At 38.1% G+C, this 11,814-nt stretch overlaps 2 long non-coding RNA genes across 2 annotated transcripts; both read left to right on the plus strand.

Annotated features, from left to right (window-relative positions):
- The first annotated feature begins 1,682 nt into the window (after nucleotides 1-1,682).
- LOC131012888 (uncharacterized) lies at nucleotides 1,683-2,820 on the plus strand. Its single transcript, XR_009097500.1, has 2 exons — nucleotides 1,683-2,086; nucleotides 2,594-2,820. It is a non-coding gene; the product is annotated as an uncharacterized LOC131012888 (long non-coding RNA).
- Nucleotides 2,821-9,238: 6,418 nt separating this feature from the next.
- Nucleotides 9,239-10,376, plus strand: LOC131012889 (uncharacterized). The gene is made up of 2 exons (XR_009097501.1): nucleotides 9,239-9,642; nucleotides 10,150-10,376. It is a non-coding gene; the product is annotated as an uncharacterized LOC131012889 (long non-coding RNA).
- Nucleotides 10,377-11,814: the final 1,438 nt, after the last annotated feature.

An 11,814-nucleotide genomic window follows, 5' to 3' on the forward strand; every position in this document is an offset into this window, starting at 1 on the left:
TTATTGGAACCGGCACTCTAAATGTTCCAAGTATGCCGAAGCTCAAGAATGTTATGCTTGTTAATGGTTTAAAAGCTAACTTAATCAGCATCAGTCAGCTTTGTGATATGAAAATGAGTGTTAGCTTCGACAAGAATAAGTGCATTGTGAAGGATGGTGGGAAAGAATTCATTATTGGAAAGCGATCGAATGATAATTGTTATGTTGTCACGACTGACAACTCTCGTTTCAACGCCTACACAGATTTTACAGAAACTTGGCATGAAAGACTTGAGCCCTACATCTTATGTCTATCTGTTCTCAAAGCATGGGTACTTTTCGATTTTATGAGGTGTTTTAGGAAAAGTACCAGTTTATGTTCGTGCTTCATTCGACATCCCCTCAGAACTATTATCTCTGAAGATATCATGAACACTGCTCTTGGTCAAAGTTTGGTGTTTTCAGGCCAATCATTATTCATGTGTTGCCGGTCTTTGTCATTGTTGTGACAAAAAGGGGGAGTATATATACTGTCTGTGCTTTTGGTTGTGCGACTGGCGATAGCATTTCATTTATGCTTTTCTATGGTTTTTGAGGGGGAGCAGATTTCCATATTGAGGGGGAGTTCTTTGTCCGTTTGCTGGTCCAGTTTTTGAAAGACTTTGTGTTTTGCTAGCTGTAAGTCTTTTTGCTTTTGGGGGAGCTGATCTCTTTGAGGGAGAGCTTATGTTGCTTATTTTTCTGCTGTGCATTCATGAGTTGTGCAGAAATTGGTTTTGTCTACACCAATGACAAATGGAGAGATTGTTAGAGTATTTCTTTACTCTTTGTTTAGTTGTAATCGTGTAGACCAAAGGATGTTTCTTCAGGAGTTCCACAAAATGTCTTTTGTTGGGTTGCTTCTTTGGTTTCAAGTTTTAGATATTCTACTTGCTCTCTTACCTTGCGGGTTTTGGTCTTTTTTTTGGAAATATATCTTTCAGATCTTGTGCTGACTTGAGAATCCATGTTATTAGGGTCTCTTTGTACCCTAGGAGACGTTGCCTCTTGAAAACCCTACTTGGGCCCTTTACTTCAATAGTTGGCAGACTTTGGGCTCTACCCATCTCTTCAAGGGTTTACGTATTTATTATAAGATCGAAGAGAACTTGCTGCGGCTGCTGCGTTTTATTGTTACTATGATTATTTGGGAGAGTATGTAGTAGCCCGCTCTTTTATTTATGATTTAGACCAGTAAATGTGAATATGGGATATTTATGTATTGTATTTTTCTATTTTATTAATCCAATTATTAATATTATGTTAATTCAGCTCAGATTCTGGATTAAATGTTTTCGCGTGAGACGGCCGTGATTCAATTATTGGACAATCGATGATTGATTTTTCAGATTAATAACTGACTTAGCAAAGTTAAGTTATTATTTTTATATGAAATGGTTACATATATATATATATATATATATATATATATATATTTCCATTATGTTTTCTCGAAGTCGTGATTTATTTCCGACTTATAGAACGAATTAAATTAGATGTTGTAGAGATTTTAATAACGAGGCATGGCTATATAGCAGACCCCAAGTTAGAATTTACACATACAGATTTACCAAGTAATTTTATTTATCACATCACACTTTACAACTTTCTACTTCTACAACCTACCTATCACACCATCAGCTAGCAATAAGGAAGAAAAAGAAAGCAATGGAAGAAAAGAAGCGTGTGCCTATGCACTAGGGCAGCTGCTGTCCAGCAGCTCCCATCCCTCTCTGCACTCCATACAGTTCAGCCATGCCAAAGGTACACCTAGAAGGTCTTTCAGCCACCCTATGGCAGCCCTATCTCTTTAGCCAACCACCACCTCCGATATCCTTTACCATTTCAGCCAACACACTCCCTTCACTCATTTCCTTGGACACTAGAAACCAGAAATGAGAGAGAGAGAAAAAGAGTTGATTTGCTGCTGCCTGCACTTCTTCAAGAGTAAATATCCACTGGATTAAATCCAACAACAACAACGAGCAACGCTAAACCCTCACAAGGTTAAGGCGAGAGTAAGAGCCAGTCAAGAAGTCATTGAGCTATAGCAAAGTTTGGTAATCAGGTGGGTTTACTTTCATATATATCAAATGAGATTAAATGTTACGTTGAACAAGTTATTTCATTTTAAAATATTTGAACTGAAAATATTTCAACTATTGTCTTGCCATAAATGTTTCAATTTTAGTATGATATCTATCTGCTTTGGCTTTGCCAATGATGCAATCGAATTCGGGTCCTGAGCAGTTGATAGCTATCCTGCCGGGACTAGTGTACACCAGTGACCGTGAGTCATCTAGCGGGTTGGCCGGTCAAGTGTCCGTGAGAGGTGGCCACCTCTCCGGCACAAAGTTCCAGATATGATAGATTACAAGAGAACTTAGTCTGCAGACGAACTTTAAGAATCACAAATGAATTTAGTAAGCTTGGGCCTTTTAGCTAAAACTCCCTTGCTGTACTGTTTATGATGGCATGACAATCTATAGTTTTTATGCAATGATGTGTATATTTAGGCATACGTGCCCACTGACTACTCCCGTACTCAGCCCTGCATATATTTCTAAATGTGCAGGTTGAGCAGTGGCTGATGAAGATGAAGTGAAGAGCGGAGCTTTTGTCATAAGTTAAATGAACGAACTCTTGGATGCATGTCTTCATACATGTAATCAGATTATGTTATTCCGCTGCGTACTCTTAGGTATTATGTTCTTTTAGTTAAGTCGGATTCATCTGAACTTACAAGTCTGTTTGAGTCTTTGTGACTAAACATCAGTTATATGGTGAATTTTCCCTTCTTTAGCAATTATTTTAGTTCGATCCTCTATTATTTGTTCATTTCCTTTCTATCCCCTCTTCTATCCTCCCTCCCTTAGTCACGATTTCTCGGTTTGATTATCTTTAATTAAGTCTGGTCGTGACAGAATGGTATCAGAGCAGTTCGTTTGCTCTGAATCCAAGAGTTACCCAATTAGTCCTAGATTAGATATTAGTATAAAAGTGTCAGTCGACAAAAGCTCAGCACTTCATCACATCGTCATGCTCACCAAGAAAGAAAGCGGTAATGATATTCAAACGTTGAAAAGTTCACGTTTCATGTGAATGTATTGATGCTTACATTCAAGTTTTATGCTTTATTGATTGATTAGATATCTCAATAAACTTAGATACATTAACAATGCATGATCACTGTTACAAGAAGAACAATACAAACTAGAAACTCAGTTATCTTTCACTATAGCTATAGTGAAGAGCCAAGAAAGAGGAAGAGAATCAAATGTCACTTGAGAAGACATGAGAATTCCATGGAAGCAATGCAAGCAGAGTGCCACGTACGAGTCAGTGACACGGGCATAGTGCTTCATTCGGGATGTTCATGCGTGACAGAACACCGAATCGACTATTGCCTTATTTGATGATAGATTACGTGAGTCATTGCTCATAGCGACGAGTGTGACTTATGTAATCAGTAAGCTATCGCGTAATGAGCTAAGACTCATTTCTAACCCTCGATTATCACCAGTTATGGCATGAAGAGAACCTTCATGATTTATGTTCGAACTTTAGAGTCAGACTCACATGCAGTTATAACGCTTTGTATATGATGTCATAGCATTGCGATTAGAACTGCCAGCTTACAGTTTCAGATATTCGGAACCTTTATGATTACAATTACCTATTACATTACACGTGAGCATGATTTAGAATCCCTATTTGATTACGATCACCTGCTACGAATCGAAATGAGGATAGGTGACATGGGTAACTAGAAGTTACCAACCGTTATGATTGACTAGAAAAAAATCTATACAAGTGCGTAAGACGGGAGGAGTTCCTGAAGATGTTTGGAGTTTAACAAGAGCTAGAAATATCGACAACGGTTCGATGCTAAAGTTAAGAGATTGAGATTATGATGAGAGTCTAAGCAAGTTAAGTATGCATACCTTAGTCGATCAGAGACATTCCCCAGTTAAAACATTTTGGATTAGACATTCAGTTTAGTAGCCAGAATGCAAGCATTGACTAAGGTCATTCCACGACATAGTATTTTGTGTGGTGGCACATACCTTGTAAAGATGCTTATAGAAGCAAAATTCATTTCCTGGTGGAAGGTATGATGATTCAGAAGGTCTTCCGCAAGAGCACGAGAACATGGTTACATTTCAAACGCTATGTGAAAGAACGCTAAGTACTAGAAGTACTACTACATTAAGATCATTTAGAAGAACATTGTGGAATAAGTTTGAATACAGATGAAAGGTTTTATGTTGCTTATAGAAGATTTTAAGAAAGGATGTTGATTGTAGAAACCAGACTTCAAGTTTGAGAATCCCCAGACCATTCTCAAGGATAGATTTTAAATATTAAGAAGAAAGGGGTGACTTTAGACCAGAAGCACCTTTCGCAGCCAGAGAAAAAAAAAAAAAAAAAAACCACCAGGTTCGGAAAAGTATTTCCGTGTGACTGAGAAGTAATTATGTTGGACCTGGCCAGTCCACATGATCAAAATCTCGGTAGTCGTCATATATGGGTTTCTAAACCTATATATTTTAAACCTTCATCTGAAAAGCCAATCGGGTTCAGACTATTAGGTCATTTCGTTTCGACCTTTAAGCCAATTCATTTCTACCCTATGGTTATTCCTTTTCAATTGTTTGGCAAATTATTGAAACACTTCGCCTAATTATCATTCATGATTTCAGTCATTGTGATTTGTTATCCGTTAGCAACTTTTCTTTGACCTAAAGACAAAAAGAGTATCCACCAGATTATATCAGTCAGACACTTATGTTTCAACCCAAAGGTTAAGCACGTGATGCAACTAGACCATCTCTTATGTATTTAGTAGGATGTTATTTTGTATTCCTGGAAACGTTAATTGTTCTGATGCTTTTGTATGCTCCTATGTTGGCTTAGTTATTTTGACTAGTATTAGTACAAAACGTTGGCCCAAAAGGTGTTCCATGACCAAGTTCCTTGTGATGGCTTGCTAGACAGTCAGTTCATCATGAGTAGTACCTGGATAGATCAACAGATCCAGATTCAGATGTTGATGAAATAGTCTCTATCGAAGCAACTTTCCATGTTTATTTAGCGACTTTATCAGTCTTTTGCGGCAAGTCACTTCTGCCATGTTTACTTGCATGCTTTCATAAGAGAGAGTGCGAGCAAGATTTGAGGATCAAGAAATAGTTTACAGATTGTATGTCAAGTCATCAGTATGCCACCAAAACGAGGGCGTCCAAGAAAAGGGGAAAGAATTCCCCGAAACGATGAAAGAGGCCCAGTACCAGGACCGAAACAAAACATAGCCCCACCACCCATACAACCAGAATGTAGAATAGAAGAACTATTCTACGATAAAACCCACTTGTCAGCTTCAGTGGAATAGAAGTTCCAGCGGAGGCTAAGACTTGGGTACGAGCTATTGAGTGCATCTTCAATTTCTTGCGCTGCACATATTAGGAACGTCTTAGTTGCGTATCCTTTCAACTGACTGGGTCAACTGACTTTTGGTGGGAAGCAATGAGAAAGACAACGATAGCTGAGCAGTTAGGGAATTTTATGTGGGAACATTTTAAGACGAAAATATATGACAAGTACATACCCAAAAGCTATCACAAGAAGAAGGAAAGTGAGTTTTACCATCTAAAGCAGGAATAGATAACGCTACTTCAGTATGGTAGAATGTTCTGCGACATGTCGTGGTATGCGCCAGAACAAATGGATACAAATGAGAAGGTGACTAAGAAATTATGTACTGGCCTAAAGCACGAGATCAGGATGATTTTGGCAAGCAATTGGGGATTAACTTACACGGAATTGCATAGCAGTGCGTTAGACATTGAGGCAACAATGCCGAGAGAAAAACCAATAACGACACCTATGCTAGCACCTCCATATGCACAACTCAGAACTTTAGAGGAAAAAAAAAGAGGGGGTGACGGCAGTAACAATTGCCAAGCGACGAAGATGTAATGGCACGGGCAATCATTTCATCAACAGGGTTACGAAAGCTAGGGTACTACTAGACATATAAAGGATAACCAGCATGGATGGCCCCATAATGTTAGGGCTTATGCTATGAAACAAAAGCAACCCGAGAAGAACCACGGGAAACCTGGCAGGTATGGGCATGCTACTACAATACTCAAGTTGTACTTCTGTTTGATGCGGGTACTCCACATACTTTCATAGCAAGCGCGTATGTTGACACCCTAGGACTTAAGCAAGAAGTGCTAACCAGGATTTGAGTATATCTCCACTAATAGGAGGAATGACAATAGTAACACATGGGCGCTCGAACTTAGAATTGATCATAAGATCACTTAAGGTTGTAGTGAACAACTCATATGTCATACAAATAGAAGGCGTGGATATAATCTTAGGAATTGATTGGCTAGTTGGGAACTATGCCGCTATCATTTGCAATGAAAGACAATTTTCTTTTCGACCCCCTTGGGAAGGAACTAACACGTTCCTATGGAATCAAAATGGGCAAGATGGAGACATTCATCTCCACCTTTAAAGTAATAAAGATTACGAGGAAATAATATCCAACTGACTTTGTGTATTTACATGGAGAACCAGGAATCGAGAAAAGAATAGGAGACATGACAATCGTACGGGAATTTCTAGATTTTTTTTTTTGGAGACTTCACCGGAGCTCACCTGTTCTTTCGTAATGGAAAAGAAATGGCACATTGAAAATGTGTATAGAGTGTAGAGAGTTGAACAAAGTGAAACTCAAGAACAAGTATCCTCTGCCGAGAATATACGACCTTTCGATCAGCTCTAAGGAGCGAGTGTATTCTCAAATACAGATTTAAGGCTTGGGTACCATCAACCAGAGATTCAATCTGAAGATGTACCTAAGACGGTCTTTCGAACCAGATATGACCATTATGAGTTTGTAGTGGTGCCATTTGGATTTACCAACGCACCAGCCGTGTTCATGGACCTCATAACTGAGTATTTTATCCTTACTTAGTCCAGTCTGTCTTAGCTCTCATAGACGATGTCTTGATCTACTCGAAGAATGAGAAAGATCATGAGAGACACCTGAGAATTGTCAAAAAAAAAAAAAAAAAAAAGTTGAAAATAGAGCATCTTTATGCCAAGTTCAACAAGTGCGAAGTTTGGCTCAGCAAAGTCACTCTTGGGACATATTGTCACATTAGAAGGGATCAAAGTGGACCTTGAGAAAAGTACAAGTTGTACACCAATGGAGACCGCCTACTAACCCTAATGAGATCGGGAGTTCCTTGGGATGAACAAATTACTATGACAGATTCATAGAAGGATTTTTTAAATAGCAAAGTCAATGACACAGTTACCCTAGAAGGGAATCAAATTTCCTTGCACAAAAAAAAAAATGTGAGAAAAGATTTCAAGAGCTCAAGGAGAAGTTAACTACCGCACCAGTGTAAGTTGTTCCAACAGCTGATAAGAATATGTGGGTTGTACAGACGCGTCCAAGAGAGTACTTGGTTACGTGTTAAAGTAAGAAAAAAGAGCGATAACATACGCATCACGACAGCTTAGACCACACGATCCGAACTATCCAACTCATAATCTACAATTAGCTAAAGTAGACACACTACCTATATGGAGTTAGGTGCAAGACATTCACAGACCATAAAAAGTCTGAAATATTTTTCTGCAAATGGATTTTAACATGAGACGGAGAAGATGGTTAGAACTAGTGAATGATTAAGATTGTAGTGTTAACTACAACTCAGGCAAGGCTAGTAGGGTAGCTGATGATGCCTTAAGGCGTAAGACTTAACCTAAGCTGGGATTTCCCCACGCTCGGGAAGGGGGACTCATGAAAGATTTTTGTAGAATAAGTTTGAAAATGGTTCAACTATCGAAGTCAGTGGAAGACATTATTGCCACAATGATAATAACACCCAATTTGAGAGGAAACGTGTTAGATACATAAAGAAAGGATGAGACCTTGGAAGAGAATTCGTTTTCCAAAGAACAGGCAAGGCTGGACGTTACCACAAAACGTCGGATAATGCGATAATGTTTGAAGAAAGATTGTGTATCCCACACAATGAGAAACTCAAAGATAAGATAATGAGCGAAGCTCAAGACACGTCATATACTGCCCACCCGGGAAGCACAAAAGGTACTAGGACTTGAAAGGAAAATTCTGGTGAGAAAGTGTGAAGAAAGATATAGCTTCATACGTTGAGATATGCCTAGCATGCCAACGAACGAATGCTTAGCATTGAAGATCATATGAAAAGTCACAGCCGTTGGAAATTTCAGAATGGAAGTGAGAGCACATTACAATGGATTTCGTGACTAGTTTATAAGTCGAAAATAGGAAACACCGCCATTTGCGTAATAGTGGAGCGACTCACGAAATACGCTCGTTTTATCAAATACCGATCACATACGGATCGGACAAGCTAGCCCAATTATATGTTAAAGAAATTGTGCATTGTATGGTATGCCCATGACAATCACTGAGATTTCGAGTTTACATCCAAATTCTGCGTGAACTCGCCAAGGGAATTAGGCACAAGCCATCCTAGATCGATAAGTGCAACCGCACATGAACGAGTCCGTTATTTAGTGAATTCCATGGAGACACCATGGATAAAAAGAAATTACATTGGGAGCTTGAAAGCAAGATGAAAGAGAGATACCCAAAACTTTTTAGCACCGAATATGCAAATTTCGGGACGAAATTTTTGTTAAGAGGGGTAGTATGTAGTAGCCCGCTCTTTTATTTATGATTTAGACCAGTAAATGTGAATATGGGATATTTATGTATTGTATTTTTCTATTTTATTAATCCAATTATTAATATTATGTTAATTCAGCTCAGATTCTGGATTAAATGTTTTCGCGTGAGACGGCCGTGATTCAATTATTGGACAATCGATGATTGATTTTTCAGATTAATAACTGACTTAGCAAAGTTAAGTTATTATTTTTATATGAAATGGTTACACATATATATATATATATATATATCCATTATGTTTTCTCGAAGTCGTGATTTATTTCCGACTTATAGAACGAATTAAATTAGATGTTGTAGAGATTTTAATAACGAGGCATGGCTATATAGCAGACCCCAAGTTAGAATTTACACATACAGATTTACCAAGTAATTTTATTTATCACATCACACTTTACAACTTTCTACTTCTACAACCTACCTATCACACCATCAGCTAGCAATAAGGAAGAAAAAGAAAGCAATGGAAGAAAAGAAGCGTGTGCCTATGCACTAGGGCAGCTGCTGTCCAGCAGCTCCCATCCCTCTCTGCACTCCATACAGTTCAGCCATGCCAAAGGTACACCTAGAAGGTCTTTCAGCCACCCTATGGCAGCCCTATCTCTTTAGCCAACCACCACCTCCGATATCCTTTACCATTTCAGCCAACACACTCCCTTCACTCATTTCCTTGGACACTAGAAACCAGAAATGAGAGAGAGAGAAAAAGAGTTGATTTGCTGCTGCCTGCACTTCTTCAAGAGTAAATATCCACTGGATTAAATCCAACAACAACAACGAGCAACGCTAAACCCTCACAAGGTTAAGGCGAGAGTAAGAGCCAGTCAAGAAGTCATTGAGCTATAGCAAAGTTTGGTAATCAGGTGGGTTTACTTTCATATATATCAAATGAGATTAAATGTTACGTTGAACAAGTTATTTCATTTTAAAATATTTGAACTGAAAATATTTCAACTATTGTCTTGCCATAAATGTTTCAATTTTAGTATGATATCTATCTGCTTTGGCTTTGCCAATGATGCAATCGAATTCGGGTCCTGAGCAGTTGATAGCTATCCTGCCGGGACTAGTGTACACCAGTGACCGTGAGTCATCTAGCGGGTTGGCCGGTCAAGTGTCCGTGAGAGGTGGCCACCTCTCCGGCACAAAGTTCCAGATATGATAGATTACAAGAGAACTTAGTCTGCAGACGAACTTTAAGAATCACAAATGAATTTAGTAAGCTTGGGCCTTTTAGCTAAAACTCCCTTGCTGTACTGTTTATGATGGCATGACAATCTATAGTTTTTACGCAATGATGTGTATATTTAGGCATACGTGCCCACTGAGTACTCCCGTACTCAGCCCTGCATATATTTCTAAATGTGCAGGTTGAGCAGTGGCTGATGAAGATGAAGTGAAGAGCGGAGCTTTTGTCATAAGTTAAATGAACGAACTCTTGGATGCATGTCTTCATACATGTAATCAGATTATGTTATTCCGCTGCGTACTCTTAGGTATTATGTTCTTTTAGTTAAGTCGGATTCATCTGAACTTACAAGTCTGTTTGAGTCTTTGTGACTAAACATCAGTTATATGGTGAATTTTCCCTTCTTTAGCAATTATTTTAGTTCGATCCTCTATTATTTGTTCATTTCCTTTCTATCCCCTCTTCTATCCTCCCTCCCTTAGTCACGATTTCCCGGTTTGATTATCTTTAATTAAGTCCGGTCGTGACAGAGTATTTTCGTGCATACATGAGGGCATACAGTTTGTGTTAAGTGTGTTCTAGTTTGTTGCTTATTTCTTTTGTAAGCGTGGGTTGTGGGTGAGTTCTTTTGAGTTCTTGATTGCTCCAGCCTGTTGGAGTAATATTATTGGTTGGTGTTGAGCGTGGATTGAGTAGCAATCACACCTCAGGGAGTAAGTTGCTATCTTACTCTCCGTTGTTCACGTAGGTGTTGGTTTGGGAAGAAATAGAGACTAGGAAGATCGAGTCTTCGCATGTAAGTCCTTTGTATTTTTTATCATCACTAGTGAACTGTTTGAACTGGGCGTGGCCCCCCAGATACCTCTTACAATTCTAATTAAAAAAAAAAAACACTTTCTAATTCCCCCAGATACCGCTTTACTATTTTGTCACTTTCTTTGATTTTTTGGGCGCAATTCTTTCAAGTTGACTTGCAAGTCAAGTCGTCTGTGCAACTCGGATTTCATTTTAAGAATTCTTACAATATTATAGGGTCATGTGAAAGTGACAATTTGGAATGTGAAGCAATAGACGTGTCTTGGTCTATTTAAACCGTTAAACATGACAAAATATCATACAAGACTACTCTAATTATTTTATTTAACAAACTAAAATACACATTATGTACATTTCTTAACAAAATAAATCAAATAATCTTGGTAGATGGACAATGAAATATGTCATGCATGGAGTGGGGTCCAAGATAGAAAGTATGGAAAGCCACATAGACAATAGAATACACAAATATTACAAGGCTTCCTTGACTTGAGAGCTGTAATGATCATTTATACACAAATATGACAAGACTTCCTTGACTTGAGAGTCTTCATAGGTGTGGCATGCATTTATGAGTCAATTATGATGTATTTTTTCTTTGAGTCAAGTCTTCGTTTGGTGTTATTTCAATATTATTCAAACCACTTCAAAAAGTAAATATGTTGTGCTAATTTAGTGTCGTTTTACTGCATTTCATTTTCTTAATCCTTAAACCAATTTAAAAACAATACATATATTTCAAACTTAATTCAATGTTGACGCCGAAATTTTTTTACGTGACATTTTTTATATGAATTGGTCATGCAGCGACAATCTAAGTGGCAATTCAAATTGAAACTACATTGTACATCAAGATTAATTAACTGTGAGATTGCTAAATCTTAATTTATGACGTTGTCTCAATTCAAATTACTGCATAGATTGTCGCGTCATAGCCCGCTCATATAAAAAACATATGACCGAAATTTAATTTAGGGCGAATTTCAAAAAGTTTAAAGTTTATGTATTGATTGAACAAAAAGATAATGTT

This window comes from Salvia miltiorrhiza, chromosome 2 (assembly GCF_028751815.1).
Source record: "Salvia miltiorrhiza cultivar Shanhuang (shh) chromosome 2, IMPLAD_Smil_shh, whole genome shotgun sequence".
In the NCBI taxonomy this organism is placed as follows: Eukaryota; Viridiplantae; Streptophyta; class Magnoliopsida; order Lamiales; family Lamiaceae; genus Salvia; species Salvia miltiorrhiza.